This window comes from Hyperoodon ampullatus (genome assembly GCF_949752795.1).
Source record: "Hyperoodon ampullatus genome assembly, chromosome: 3".
Classification (NCBI taxonomy): Eukaryota; Metazoa; Chordata; class Mammalia; order Artiodactyla; family Ziphiidae; genus Hyperoodon; species Hyperoodon ampullatus.
The window spans coordinates 109,165,807-109,183,008 of record NC_136916.1 but is presented as its reverse complement, the minus strand read 5'-3'; positions in this window follow the sequence as shown (position 1 = coordinate 109,183,008).

The following is a 17,202-nucleotide window of genomic DNA, read 5'->3' as shown; positions in this document are numbered from 1 at the left end:
TCTTTCTTTCTTTCCTTCCTCCCTCCCTCCTTTCTTTCCTTCCTCCCTCCTTCCCTCTTTCCTTCCTTCCTCTCTTTCTTTCTTTCTTTCTATCTTTCTTTCTTTCTTTCTTCTACTAATTCTTTCTTTCTACTTTTTCTCCCTTTTATTCTGAGCTGGGTGGATGAAAGGCTCTTGGTGCTGCAGCCAGGAGTCAGTGCTGTGCCTCTGAGGTGGGAGAGCCAACTTCAGAACACTGGTCCACAAGAGACGTCCCAGCTCCACATAATATCAAACAGCAAAAATCTCCCAGTGATCTCCATCTCAACACCAGCATCCAGCTTCACTCAACAACCAGCAAGCTACAGTGCTGGTCACCCTATGCCAAACAACTAGCAAGACAGGAACACAACCCCACCCATTATCAGAGAGGCTGCCTAAAAACATAATAAGGCTACAGACACCCCAAAACACACCACCACACGTGGACCTGTCCACCAGAAAGACAAGATCAAGCCTCATCCACCAGAACACAGGCACTAGTCCCCTCCACCAGGAAGCCTACACAACCCACTGAAACAACCTTAGCCACTGGGGACCAACACCAAAAACAACGGTAACTACGAACCTGCAGCCTGCAAAAAGGAGACCCCAAACACAGTAACATAAGCAAAATGAGAAGACAGAAGAACACACAGCAGGAGAAGGAGCAAGATAAAAACCCAACAAACCTAACAAATGATGAGGAAATAGGCAGTCTACCTGAAAAAGAATTCAGAATAATGATAGTAAAGATGATCCAAAATCTTGGAAATAGAATAGACAAAATGCAAGAAACAGTTAACAAGGACCTAGAAGAACTAAAGATGAATCAAGCATCGATTAAAAACACAATAAATGAAATAAAAAATACTCTAGATGGGATCAATAGCAGAATAACTGAGACAGAAGAATGGATAAGTGATGTGGAAGATAAAAGAGTGGAAATAACTGCTGCAGAGCAGAATAAAGAAAAAAGAATGAAAAGAACTGAGGACAGTCTCAGAGACCTCTGGGACAACATTAAATGCACCAACATTCGACGTATAGGAGTTCCAGAAGAAGAAGAGAAAAAGAAAGGGACTGAGAAAATATTTGAAGAGATTATAGTTGAAAACTTCCCTAACATGGGAAAGGAAATAGTTAATCAAGTCCAGAAGGCATAGAGGGTCCCATACAGAATAAATCCAAGGAGAAACACGCCAAGACACATATTAATCAAACTGTCAAAAATTAACCACAAAGAAAACATATTAAAAGCAGCAAGGGAAAAACAAATAACACACAAGGGAATCCCCATCAGGTTAACAGCTGATCTCTCAGCAGAAACTCTACAAGCCAGAAGGGAGTGGCAGGACATATTTAAAGTGATGAAGGAGAAAAACCTGCAAACAAGATTACTCTACCCAGCAAGGATCTCATTCAGATTTCAGGGAGAAATTAAAACCTTTACTGACAAGCAAAAGCTGAGAGAGTTCAGCACCACCAAAACAGCTTTACAAAAAATGCTCAAGGAACTTCTCTAGGCAAGAAACACAACAGAAGGAAAATACCAACAATAACGAACCCAAAACAATTAAGGAAATGGGAATAGGAACATACATATCGATGATTACCTTAAATGTAACTGGACTAAATGCTCCCACCAAAAGACACACATTGGCTGAATGGATACAAAAACAAGACGATATATATGCTGTGTACAAGAGACCCACTTCAGACCTAGAGACACATACAGATTGAAAGTAAGGGGATGGAAAAAGATATTCCATGCAAATGGAAACCAAAAGAAAGGTGGAGTAGCAATTCTTATATCAGACAAAATAGACTTTAAAATAAAGACTATTAGAAGAGACAAAGAAGGACACTACATAATGATCAAAGGATCGATCCGAGAAGAAGCTATAACAATTGTAAATATTTATGCACCCAACATAGGAGCACCTCAATACATAAGGCAAATACTAACAGCCATAAAAGGGGAAATCGACAGTAACACACTCATAGTAGGGGACTTCAACACCCCACTTTCACCAATGGACAGATCATCCAAAATGAAAATAAATAAGGAAACACAAGCTTTAAATGATACATTAAACAAGATGGACTTAATTGATATTTATAGGACATTCCATCCAAAAACAACAGAATACACATTTTTCTCAAGTGCTCATGGAACATTCTCCAGGATAGATCATATCTTGAGTCACAAATCAAGCCTTGGTAAATTTAAGAAAATTGAAATTGTATTAAGTATCTTTTCCGACCACAATGCTATGAGACTAGACATCACTTACAGGAAAAGATCTGTAAAAAATACAAACACATGGAGGGTAAACAATACACTACTTAATAACAAAGTGATCACTGAAGAAATCAAAGAGGAAATTAAAAAATACCTAGAAACAAGTGACAATGGAGACACGACGACCCAAAACCTATGGGACACAGCAAAAGCAGTTCTAAGGGGGAAGTTTATAGCAGTACAATCCCACCTTAAGAAACAGGAAACATCTCGAGTAAACAACCTGACCCTGCACCTAAAGCAATTAGAGAAGGAAGAACAAAAAACCCCCAAAGTTAGCAGAAGGAAAGAAATCATAAAGATCAGATCAGAAATAAATGAAAAAGAAATGAAGGAAACGATAGCAAAGATCAATAAAACTAAAAGCTGGTTCTTTGAGAAGATAAACAAAATTGATAAACCATTAACCAGACTCATCAAGAAAAAAAGGGAGAAGACTCGAATCAATAGAATTAGAAATGAAAAAGGAGAAGTAACAAATGACACTGCAGAACTACAAAAGATCATGAGAGATTACTACAAGCAACTCTATGCCAATAAAATGGACAACCTGGAAGAAATGGACAAATTCTTAGAAATGCACAACCTGCCAAGACTCAATCAGGAAGAAATAGAAAGTATGAACAGACCAATCACAAGCACTGAAATTGAAACTGATTAAAAATCTTCCAACAAACAAAAGCCCAGGACCAGATGGCTTCACAGGCGAATTCTATCAAACATTTAGAGAAGAGCTAACACCTATCCTTCTCAAACTCTTCCAAAATATAGCAGAGGGAGGAGCACTCCCAAACTCATTCTACGAGGCCACCATCACCTTGATACCAAAACCAGGCAAGGATGTCACAAAGAAAGAAAACTACAGGCCAATATCACTGATGAACATAGATGCAAAAATCCTCAACAAAATACTAGCAAACAGAATTCAACAGCACATTAAAAGGATCATACACCATGATCAACTGGGGTTCATTCCAGGAATGCAAGGATTCTTCAATATACGCAAATCAATCAATGTGATACACCATATTAACAAACTGAAGAAGAAAAACCATATGATCATCTCAATAGATGCAGAGAAAGCTTTCGACAAAATTCAACACCCATTTATGATAAAAACCCTGCAGAAAGTAGGCATAGAGGGAACTTTCCTCAACATAATAAAGGCCATATATGACAAACCCACAGCCAACATCGTCCTCAATGGTGAAAAACTGAAATCATTTCCACTGAGATCAGGAACAAGACAAGGCTGCTCACTCTCACCACTCTTATTCAACATAGATTTGGAAGTTTAAGCCACAGCAATCAGAGAAGAAAAGGAAATAAAAGGAATCCAAATTGGAAAAGAAGAAGTAAAGCTGTCACTGTTTGCAGATGACATGATACTATACATAGAGAATCCTAAAGATGCTACCAGAAAACTACTAGAGCTAATCAATGAATTTGGTAAAGTAGCAGGATACAAAATTAATGCACAGAAATCTCTGGAATTCCTGTACACTAATGATGAAAAATCTGAAAGTGAAATCAAGAAAACACTCCCATTTACCACTGCAACAAAAAGAATAAAATATCTAGGAATAAGCCTACCTAAGGAGACAAAAGAGCTGTACGCAGAAAATTATAAGACACTGATGAAAGAAATTAAAGATGATACAAATAAATGGAGAGATATACCATGTTCCTGGGTTGGAAGAATCAATATTGTGAAAATGACTCTACTACCCAAAGCAATCTACAGATTCAATGCAATCCCTATCAAACTACCACTGGCATTTTTCACAGAATTAGAACAAAAAATTTCAAAATTTGTTTGGAAAAACAAAAGACCCCGAATAGCCAAAGCAATCTTGAGAACAAAAAACGGAGCTGGAGGAATCAGGCTCCCTGACTTCAGACTATACTACAAAGCTACAGTAATCAAGACAGTGTGGTACTGGCACAAAAACAGAAAAATAGATCAATGGAACAGGATAGAAAGCCCAGAGATAAACCCACGCACATATGGTCAACCTATCTTTGATAAAGGAGGCAGGAATGTACAGTGGAGAAAGGACAGTCTCTTCAATAAGTGGTGCTGGGAAAACTGGACAGGGACATGTAAAAGTATGAGATTAGATCACTCCCTAACACCATACACAAAAATAAGCTCAAAATGGATTAAAGACCTAAATGTAAGGCCAGACACTATCAAACTCTTAGAGGAAAACATAGGCAGAACACTCTATGACATAAATCACAGCAAGATCCTTTTTGACCCACCTCCTAGAGAAATGGAAATAAAAACAAAGATAAACAAATGGGACCTAATGAAACTTCAAAGCTTTTGCACAGCGAAGGAACCATAAACAAGACCAAAAGACAACCCTCAGAATGGGAGAAAGTATTTGCAAATGAAGCAACTGACAAAGGATTAATCTCCAAAATTTGTAAGCAGCTCATGCAGCTCAATAGCAAAAAAAAAAAACAACCCAATCCAAAAATGGGCAGAAGACCTAAATAGACATTTCTCCAAAGAAGATATACAGACTGCCAAGAAACACATGAAAGAATGCTCAACATCATTAATCATTAGAGAAATGCAAATCAAAACTACAATGAGATATCATCTCACACCAGTCAGAATGGCCATCATCAAAAAATCTGGAAACAATAAATGCTGGAGAGGGTGTGGAGAAAAGGGAACACTCTTGCACTGCTGGTGGGAATGTGAATTGGTACAGCCACTATGGAGAACAGTATGGAGGTTCCTTAAAAAACTACAAATAGAACTACCATATGACCCAGCAATCCCACTACTAGGCATATACCCTGAGAAAACCATAATTCAAAAAGAGACATGTACCAAAATGTTCACTGCAGCTCTATTCACAATAGCCCGGAGATGGAAACAACCTAAGTGTCCATCATCGGATGAATGGATAAAGAAGATGTGGCACATATATACAATGGAATATTACTCAGCCATAAAAAGAAATGAAATTGAGCTACTTGTAATGAGGTGGATAGACCTAGAGTCTGTCATACAGAGTGAAGTAAGTCAGAAAGAGAAAGACAAATACCGTATGCTAACACATATATATGGAATTTAAGAAAAAAAAAATGTCATGAAGAACCTAGGGGTAAAACAGGAATAAAGACACAGACCTACTTGAGAATGAACTTGAGGATATGGGGAGGGGGAAGGGTAAGGTGTGACAAAGCGGGAGAGAGGCATGGACATATATACACTACCAAATGTAAGGTAGATAGATAGTGGGAAGCAGCCGCATAGCACAGGGAGATCAGCTCGGTGCTTTGTGACCACCTGGAGGGGTGGGATATGGAGGGTGGGAGGGAGGGTGACGCAAGGGGGAAGGGACATGGGAACAGATGTATATGTATGACTGATTCACTTTGTTATAAAGCAGACACTAATTTTAAAAATAAATAAATTAATTAATTAATTAATTTTAAAAAATGTATTGTCACTTCAGACGTGTCCAGAAACAGTTAAGTCCTGATGTTGATCCCAGTCCATGTTTTTTATAGTGAAGTATAGTTGATTTATATATATTATATTAGTTTCAGGTGGACAACATGGTGATTCAATATTTTATAGATTATACTTCATTTAAAGTTATTGTAAAATAGTGGCTATATTCCCTGTGCTGTACAATATATCTTTGTAACTTATTTATTTTATACATAGCCAGTCTATTATTGTTCTTCTTTATGGTGACTTTCCTGTCATGGCCCTTTAATTCCTTCCCTGCCAGCCGTGCACAAGAGAAAGGAATCTCATGTAAGCTTGCTTGAGTTCAAATTTTGGCTCCACCAGGTTTTCACCATGAAAATATTGGGTAAATTATTGAGCTTATCTGAGCCTCAGTTGATACTTCTTTAAAAATAGTATAATAATGACTCGTGAGTTTTATAAGTCATAAAATTCATTAAACATATTTAGCACAGCCCCTGGCACATTCCTAAGTGCTTTATAAATACAGTGGATATTGATACTTTTACTCCCAGAAGCCTACTGGAACAGGAGGTAAAAAGCCTCATTCTGTAAGAAGTTTCAAACATAGTATTCTCCAAAAGTATCTATAGCCCTGGCCCTGACCAGTGCCAATCTAAAGAATGGGTTTCTTTGCACTGCTCCCCTCACAACAGGCAGGGATTTTCCTAACACCTGCATAACTACAATGAGCCCGTGGGTCTTGTCACAACAGGATCCAGCTCTAAAAATGAATAGGCTCTTCCCATTCAGGGGGAGTAAATTGCCAATATTTTTTAAATTGCAGATTCAAACTCCAAGACCTCACATACCGAAGTAATCTCTATATGAAAATTAATTTACCTAGATCAAGCAGTCCAACTGACTGGTTTACATGCAGATAACTTGTATGCATAACAGTTAACTCCTTTCTCCCTGCACTGTGGTTTCAACTGTGGTCTGTAAAGTATGTCATTCCCTTATCCCCGGAACTAAACAGACAATCCCCATTGTGCTTGCGTTTAATTGCTCTATAAGTAAATGAGCGTGGTGAGGGGGTGAAATTAGGCCCCATTCCCTTCTGTATGCATATAACTTGGAGTGAAGATGAGATAGAATCTACTTCTCTTGTTCTCTGCGTAGTCTTGGTTTTTGTGTGGCACTAATGTTTGTGTCTTATGTTATCTCATTTATTTCTACAATATCCATGCGTAAAGTGACTATTATCATCCCCATATTACAGAAAAAGGATCAGAAGATTGAAAAGCATAGATAATTTCCTCAAGGTCACAAAACCATTAAATGACAGAGTTAGCACTCAAATCTAGGTTTCATTGACTTCAAGGTCTGTGTTTTTCCACCACATTCCATTGTCCCTAATGAATAAAGAAAGATGTTCTGTGTGAAACTGACTAAATTCGGTAAGGGTCTTAACTAAACCAGACTTTTTTATTTTTCCACAAGGAAAGACTCTATGTCCAGGGAATCTAAATGTTATGCAATGTTGAGTGGTATGTTAAAATGTAAAACACAATAACTGTTGACAGATTTTCAAAGGTATCAGTCAGGAAGATGACAAAGCAGTGGCTACAGGCCAAAGGTGGACTGACAAACATTGGAAATGAATAGAGATAAGACAAGACAACACAAGAAAATTCACACAAAATAATGTAGGTGATCAAATTAGCACATTAAAGTCATGGAGACTAAATACTTTCAGACCTCTAATTAGAATACTGTTTTCACTCAAAATGGTTGTATATTTGGCTGATATACATGCATATACCATGCAGTTTTTAATTATCATCTTTGTTCTGTAATCTAGAGAAAACAGATGAACACTGGCTAGTCCCCAGGAAGTAACACCCTTCTAGGCCATTGAACAAAATTTTGCATAAAGGAATTAAAAGTATAAACTTGTCCTCATTAGAACTTTGCTTCAAATCAGTGCTTCCAAGTTATGGTCTAATCTTAACAACAATAACTTCCAATGTTCCAATTGCCTTCATATTCGTTTACTCACAAGAACCCTTTCCTATTGTCAAGGTGAATACCACTATGCCATTTGTTAATGCATTTGCCCAAAGATTCTTCTTTCCATTATTGGAAAATAATACAATTTCCTTACCCTTAGCCAAATGTTCTTTTAGTGGTAATGGCAGTGATGATGACAAAATAAGAACATTACAAAAATACAATAGCCTTGAGGTTCCAAACACATATGTGAAAATCCCTATGATGTGGGCTTAATGATAATGTATTACATCACCTAATCCTTATAACAATGCTATGAAATAAATATTATACAAAGCAAGAAACTGAGGCTGGGAGAGTTTTAAATAACTATCCTAGATCACGTTGTAAAAAAGTACCAGAGTAAAAACTTAGATGTTTCTCAACGTAAAACTTCTTATTAGAGACAAAGGTCAAAAATAGCCAGTGTGCTGGTCCCTTCTAGTTTCAGTGTTCAAAACAGGATAATGTCTGTGTTCTGTTTAGGACATGAATTATTACTTCATAATTTTCTAATATTAAAGTCCTACATCATTGTTCTTTAAATATCATAAAATATTAGTTTACCTTTATTAAGACAAGAACTTTTTGAATGTAGGTGCTTTGGCCTATCTTCTCCTCTGATTATAGTAAAAAATGAGTATAATTTTTTTTTAAGGCAGAACATTTTCCTCTCCACCTCAGTAAGTTCTGTTCTCTCCTTATTTCTCTCCATATTTCCCCAGGTCTTGCCTTCTTTCTCTTATCCCTTGTTCTCTCAGTGCAAATCACTGATATACTCAATTTCAAATACTTATTTCCATTACAGTTCAGTCAATAAACAGTGCTAAGAACCTAAAATACTCGAGTACTTTATTAAGTGCTATGAATATAGCAATGAATGAAATGAACATGGCATCTCGCTTTATAAAGTCATTTATATAAAGACGTTGACATTAAGCAAATGCATTAATAATTGAATAATGGTCAAAAGGCAGGATGGAAAAAAATCAGGATGCAGGATGGTATGTGACCTTTAATAAGAGGGGTTCATCTAACCAGTAAACTCAAGAAAAGTCTCCCTGATAAAGTAATTTTGGGCTGAAATTTGAAACGTGAATAGGAATTATGCATACAAAAGTGATAAGAAACTTGTCCAAAGGTCCTGAGTAAGGAAGGTACTAAATGAAGGTTACTGGAGCTAAAGTTTAGTGAAGAAGGATGAGAGTCCATTAGGTGACTGAGGTAATCAATGTTGTGTACACTTTATTCATGGTAGTCACTTTACTTATAACTGAAACAGGTAATTGAAGGGTTGTAAGCAGGGAAGGATTTTCTGTTTAAAAACACACACTGGTAGATGGGGAAAAATTGATTAGAAACCCCTAGCCTATATTTGAGGAAGTTGATTATGCAGAAGTTGTAGATAAAATTAAAATGGCATCAGTGGTTTTGGAGAAATAGAGCACTTGGTTAGGACAGAATTAAAGGGTTTAGTCTACACACAATAATTAATCAGGAGAGTAAAAGAACAAGAAGAGTCAAGAATAAATTCAAATATTTTGGCATAAGAAATTGGTTACAAAGTTTTGAAATTTCCAAAAGATTATAAATAAAGCTTAACACATGTTCACTCTAAAATACCAAAGAGAAATGAGGAAATTGATTTTAAAAACCTATGAAACCAAAGAGAAGCATGGAAAACCACGGTGTGGTATATTTATACAACTCAACAATTAAAAGGAACATTTAGTGCATGCAAAAAACATGGATGAATCTTCAAAATGTTATGTTAAGCAAAAATAGCCAGACACACATCACAATGTTACGATTTCATTTATGTAACTGTTTAGTGTAAGTAAAACTAATATATAATGTTAGAAATCAGATGAATGATTGTCTAGGGCAGAAAGGAGCAGGGAAAGGAGAACTGAGAGACAGTTAAGGGACAATCTGAAGCCTTTGGGAATGGTGGAAATTACAAACAACCTGATTAAAAAATGGCCAAAGACCTCAGCAGACATCTCACCAAAGAAGATACAAAGATGGCAAATAAGCATATGAAAAGATGTTCCACATCATGTGGCATCAGGGAAATGCAAATTAAAACAACTATGACAAAGCACTACACACATTAGAATGGCCAAAATCCAGATCACTGACATCAAATGCTGGTGAGGATGTGAAGCAGTGGAAAATCTCATTCATTGCTGGTGGGAATGCAAAATGGTACGGAGACTATGGAAGACAGTTTGGCTGTTTCTTACAAAGCTCAACGTAGTCTTTTCATGCGAACCAGCAATTGAACGCCTTGGTGTTTATTTGCCCAAAGGAGTTGAAAATTTATGGCCACACAAAAATCTACACAAAGATGTTTATACTAGTTTTATATATAAACTTAGTTTTATATATAACTGCCCAAACTTGGACAAATCAAGATGTCCTTCAGTAGGTGAATGCATAAATAAATTGTGATATATTCAGGCAATAAATATTTAGTACTAAAAAAAATGAGTTTTCAAGCCATGAAAAGACACGGAAGAATCTTAAATGCTTACTACTGAGTGAAAGAAGTCAATCTTAAAAGGCTACATTCTGTAGGATTCCAAGTATATGACATTTTGTAAAGGTCAAAACTATGTAGATAGTAAAAATCAGTGGTTGCCAGAGGTTAGGAGGGAAGGAGGGATGAATAGGCGGAGCACATAGGATTTTTAGGGCAGAGAAACTCTTCTGTATGATACTATAATGGTGGATACCTGTCATGCATTTGTTAAAACTCATAGAATGTGCAACATCAGGAGTGAAAAAAAGGTCTTTCAGAAAATAAAAATTGAGGTTGATGATTATATTTCAGTTCACTGGATACAATTGAAGAAGCTTGCTGCTAAGACTGCTATAAATGATCTTCACTAAATATTTTTAAATGTATGTTATATATGATTTGTCACTCAAATCATCTGCTTCTATTCCTGAAAATGTTCCATATCATTACAATTCTTTCAAATTCAGATGAGATTATTAATCCCTCCTGTGCATCCAGTGGTCTTCAATATTTCACTGCCCCATTGGAGGCCTGCACTAATTTTCATGAACAGATAGTACACAGATAATTTTATGACATTTCAACAAAATTTAAATTTACTTCATTTGTGATTAGTAAATACAAAGAGTGAATGTTAATTTTAATACTCAAATGGTTTAGTATTTAAAGCACTTTGGTGAGTTCAAATGGGATAATATTACTCTTGGAATACTTCGTAGTGTTTTGAAGACGTTTATATGGAATCAAATGGTTTGACTTTATATAAACAGTTGCATTGCGTATATACTTCAGGTAGAAATCATGTGACCCAATGTCTGTCAATTTTTGAGGGGCTCCTACAGAGAGCACATAATTTGCTGAAAAATATAAATACACAGTTTGGTTATCTGTCAAAACACAAAGTCATCAGAGTTGAAAAGGCAGAGAGCAATATATAACACACCTGATATATGGGAGGCTGTTGCTATGAGGGAGCAAATTGCTAGAGTTCCATGCTTGATTAGAGCACAAGATGAATAGGATTTGTCTGATTTTAATTTTTAGACTCTAGGGATATTTCCCCATATTTACCACTAAGAATATTCATAAAATGAAACAATGGAATCATGCCCAGAAAAGAAAATTAAAAGTCTAACTTTAATTATTCATACAATTTAACATGGAAAATGAAAGAGAATGGCAGCTGGAAAATGAAAGGAATGGAAAGGGAGCGCTAATAAAGATGTCTATCCTCATTAGAAATATGTTTTATGAATAATGAGAAAATGAAAATTGCTTATGTAAATATAAGTGTACTTACCTCTTACCATGAAAACCAACCCAGAAGGATCAATAAGTGGAATTGCAACCACCTTAAAATCGACAACAACAATAAAGATTTAAATAACACCAGATAATTTGGGGATTACAAAACTGTTCAGACTTCAGGATAACTCTTAGAAAAATAAAGGCATATTCTATCATTTTATAAATAAGATGATGATTGCTTCATAATAAAATGAGGAAAATTCACACCCACAGAAGAAAAGGGTTACAGCTGAAGACAAGATAATCAGTGTAATCACAAATCTGACAAAGCCCCAGAAAAAAGATATTATCCACACATCTTTTCTTCTTTAGTACAAGTAATATCTTCTACTCTATTCACCCCAATCTATAGTTATCTAGTATAACTCCATAAGAGAAGAGAGAATGACTACACTTCTGTCTCAATGGGTGAAAGTACCTCATTGTGAATTGGTTCCATATCCATTAGACTGTCTGACCCTGAAAGTTGAGTGAATCCATATGTGATTCAGACAAAAAAAGTGCAAATTATCTTCAGGTAAAGTTCATTCACTTTATTTTTTAGGTTTTATTCTTTCATTCAAAATATATATGAATAATTTTTATGTTCTAATGATCAACTACCTTAAATTTTATTCTAGGACAACAGACATATAGATTGTAACCCCCTAAGAGCAGAGTCAATGTCTGCTTTTGTTTACATTTTCCACAGCTGTTGGCCTGGCAAAAAAAGCTCACAATAATATATAGCTTTTTCTTTTCTTCAAGCTTTATTGAGGCCATCAGGGAAATGAAAATCAAAACCACAATGAGATATCGCTTCACATCTGTTAGAATGTCTATCATCAAAAGACAAGAGATAATAATTGTTGGTGAGGATGTAGAGAAAAAGAAATCCTGGTACACTGTTGATGGGAATGCAAATTGGTACAGCCAATATGGAAAACAGTATGGAGGTTTCTCAAAAAATTAAAAATAAAACTGCTATATGATCCACCAATCCCATTACTGGGATTCAAACAAAGGAAATGAAATCACTATTTCAAAGAGATATCTGGGGCTTCCCTGGCGGCGCAGTGGTTGAGAGTCTGCCTGCCAATGCAGGGGACACAGGTTCGTGCCCTGGTCCGGGAAGATCCCACATGCTGCGTAGCAGCTGGGCCCGTGAGCCACGGCCGCTGAGCCTGCGTGTCCGGAGCCTGTGCTCCGCAATGGGAGAGGCCACAACAGTGAGAGGCCCACGTACCACAAAAAAAAAAAAAAGAGATATCTGCACCCCCATGTTCACTGCAGCATTGTTCATAATAGCCAAAATATGTCCATTGATAGGTGAATGGATAAAGAAGATTTGGTGTGTATATGCACAATGAATATTATTCAGCCATGAGCAAGAAGAAAATCCTGCCATTTGCAACAACTCAGATGAAACTAGAGGACATTATGCTAAGTGAAATAAGCCAGACAGAGAAAAACAAATACTGTATGATCTTACTTATATGTGGAATCTGAAAAAAAAAAAGTCTAATTCATAGAAGCAAGAAGTAAAATGGTGATTATCAGGGGTTAGGGGGTGGGGAAAAGAATAAGTAATTTCACTTCCACAAACACCATTACATGTAAAAGACATAAACTTCTCCACTCATTTTTGTGAGGCTAGTAAAACCTTGCTACCAAAACCTAACAAGGAATAAAATTATAGGCAAACCTCACTTATACATTTATATGCAAAAAACGTATATAAACTAATAACAAATTAACACTAGTTACATATAAAGGAATACTAAACTTTATATGATTAATGCAAGAATAGAGTTAGATATCTAAACAGTACACTTTACAATGTGAACAAAAATAAAATCATAGGGCTTCCCTGGTGGCGCAGTGGTTGAGAGTCCGCCTGCTGATGCAGGGGACATGGGTTCGTGCCCCGGTCCGGGAAGATCCCACATGCCGCGGAGCGGCTGTGCCCGTGAGCCATGGCTGCTGAGCCTGCGCGTCCGGAGCCTGTGCTCTGCAATGGGAGAGGCCACAGCAATGAGAGGCCCATGTACCACAAAAAAAAAAAAAAAAAGATATCTTTAAAAAATACAGTAAGCATTATATTCAATGGTAGGATGTAGAAAAAGAATGTTCACCGGCTCCACTTTAATTCAAAATTGTATTGAAGTATGTATTCTTTGAAGAAAGATTTTTTAAATATAAAGGTGTAAATATTGATGGGAATATGTACAACCTTACTCCATATCATATAATTCTCTATGCAAGATCCTCAAAATTTTTCAGATAGATTACTAGAATTAGTAACAGTTCATAATGTTTACTGGTGTTAAAAAAATAAGTATTCAAAAATAGATTATCACTTCTGGATCTGATGCACTAAGACCCTCTCAGATGACCCCCAAAGCAGAAAACAATACAAAAACATGGACATAATGCAAAAAGCAACTATTTAATTGTCCTGTAGTGTGGACAGAAGCAAAGAGGCTGGTTAGGAAGGCATACTTTCTTGGAGAATGGAATATGTGTAGCTATACAGTTAGGTTACAGTTTCCACAACTTTCAGTCTTAAGTATGGTCTGCAAGACATGCATACTGGGAACAGGGGGCACACCTGCAAAAGACCTTAGTTTTTCTGGCCTGGGAAAAATGAAAAATGAAGTCCAGGAGCCAGAAACTACAAAGATTGTAGGGGAATCATGCATGGGAAACAGCCAGAGAGGGGAATCTTCAAACTATCTACCCATGTCTCTGACCCCTCAACTACACATGTGTGGAACAGACTCAAGGAGAGGTAACTAAGAAAAAAAAGATCTGAACTAGGACCAGACTTGCTTCCCAAGAAACAAAATTTAAAGGTCAAGCACAGCTAAGAAAAACACTTCCTAAAAAAAATAACAATAATAGTCATTGGAGGATAATAACAAAATTAAGAATCCACACAATGTAATATTCATAATGCCCAAGACACAATCCAAAAGGTCATAACATACCAAGAATCAAGAAATTGGAACACAGTATTAGAGAAAAGGAAATCAATTGAATCCAAACCCAAGAGAAGCCAGATATTAGTACTAACAGAAAGAATATAGAAGTGGCTACTACATTCTTAATGAAATAAAAGAACATTTATTCAGTCAATAAAAATTTCATCCAAAAAATGGAAAATCTCAGCAAAGAAATAGAAATAATAAAAAGAAATAAATGGAATTCTAGGAGAGACAAATAAAATAAATATATAGAAGGAAACAGGAGAAATTCTTTTTGATCTTGTGGACAATATTTTTAAGAGTACACAAATCACAAGAGAAAATGATAATTTGGAATTGATTAAAAATATACTTTAGGGCTTCCCTGGTGGCGCAGTGGTTGAGGGTCCGCCTGCCAATGCAGGGGACACTGGTTCATGCCCCAGTCCGGGAAGATCCCACATGCCGCAGAGCGGCTAGGCCCGTGAGCCATGGCTGCTGAGCCTGCGTGTCCGGAGCCTGTGCTCCGCAACGGGAGAGGCCACAACAGTGAGAGGCCCGTGTACCACAAAAAAAAAAAAAAATATATCTATATCTATATATATATATATATATATATATATATATATACTTTAAAACACACTAAGTGTCCATCATCGGATGAATGGATAAAGAAGATGTGGCACATATATACAATGGAATATTACTCAGCCATAAAAAGAAATGAAACTGAGCTATTTGTAATGAGGTGGATAGACCTAGAGTCTGTCATACAGAGTGAAGTAACTCAGAAAGAGAAAGACAAATACCGTATGCTAACACATATATATGGAATTTAAGAAAAAAAAAATGTCATGAAGAACCTAGGGGTAAAACAGGAATAAAGACACAGACCTACTAGAGAATGGACTTGAGGATATGGGGAGGGGGAAGGGTAAGCTGTGACAAAGCGAAAGAGAGGCATGGACATATATACACTACCAAACGTAAGGTAGATAGATAGTGGGAAGCAGCCGCATAGCACAGGGAGATCGGCTCGGTGCTTTGTGACCGCCTGGAGGGGTGGGATGGGGAGGGTGGAAGGGAGGGAGACACAGGAGGGAAGGGATGTGGGAAGAGATGTATATGTATGACTGATTCACTTTGTTATAAAGCAGAAACTAATTAAAAAAAAAACACTGAAATAATCAAAATGCAATCCACAGACTTGGAGAAAATATTTAAATACAAATGCCTGATAAAGCCTATGTAACCAGAACACATAAAGAACATTTCAACTAAATAATGAGACAAACTGCCCAATGTGATATTTAAACACGTAATTCACAAAATAATATACATATATATATCCAATAAGTAGGTATTAAAATTCTCAACGTTCCTAGATATCAGAGAAATCCAAATTAAAATCATGATACAATTCCTCTACATACTCATTAGAATAACTAGAATTTAAATGATTGAGAATAACCAGTACAGATATGAAACAACTGAAACTTTCATACACTGCTGGTGAAAAGATTAAATGTACCATTTAAAAAAAGAGTGTGTTAGTTTATTATAAAATTTAACATCTACTTAACATACAAATCACATATATCCTAGAAATTCCACTCCTATTTCCCCAAGATTAATGAAAATATATAGCAATGCAAAGACTTGTACATCAATGTACATAAAAACTTCAACAGGGCTTCCCTGGTGGCGCAGTGGTTGAGAATCCGCTTGCCGATGCAGGGGACACGGGTTCGTGCCCCAGTCTGGGAGGATCCCACATGCCGGCCCGTGAGCCATGGCCGCTGAGTCCGTGCGTCCGGAGCCTGTGCTCCGCAACGGGAGAGGCCACAACAGTGAGAGGCCCGCGTACCGCAAAAAAAAAAATTTCAACAATTATTATCCCCAAATGGAAACAACACAAATGTCCATCAGCAGGTAAAATGATAAATTGTGGTGTAACCATATAATAAAATGATATTCAGCAACAAGAAATGGACTACAGATAACCAAAACAACCTCCAAAATGTTATGTGGAGTGAAAGAAACAAGACCCAAAAGAGTATAAATTGTATGGTTCCATTTGCATTTAGGACAGGTTAAATGAATCTATAGTAATAAGAATCAGACCAGAGTTTGCATTGCATTGGGCAAGGGTTGGCTGTCGGGGGATAACTGCAAAGAGTCGTGAAGGAAATTTGGGGGTAACAGAAATATTCTAAAACTTGATTGGGGTTGTAATTACAAGGCAGGAATACATCTGAAAAATGCATTGAGGACTTCCCTGGTGGCGCCGTGGTTAAAAATACGCCTGCCAATGCAGGGGACACGGGTTCGAGCCCTGGTCCAGGAAGATCTCACATGTTGCGGAGCAACTAATACCGTGCACCACAACTACTGAGCCTGCACTCTAGATCCCGTGAGCTACAACTACTGAGCCCATGTGCCACAACTCCTGAAGCCCATGCACCTAGAGCCCATGCTCCACGAGAAGCCACCACAAGGAGAAGCCTGCGCACCGCAATGAAGAGTAACCCCCACTTGCCACAACTAGAGAAGCCCGTATGCAGCAACGAAGACCCAGCACAGACAAAAATTAATTTAAAAAAATGCATTG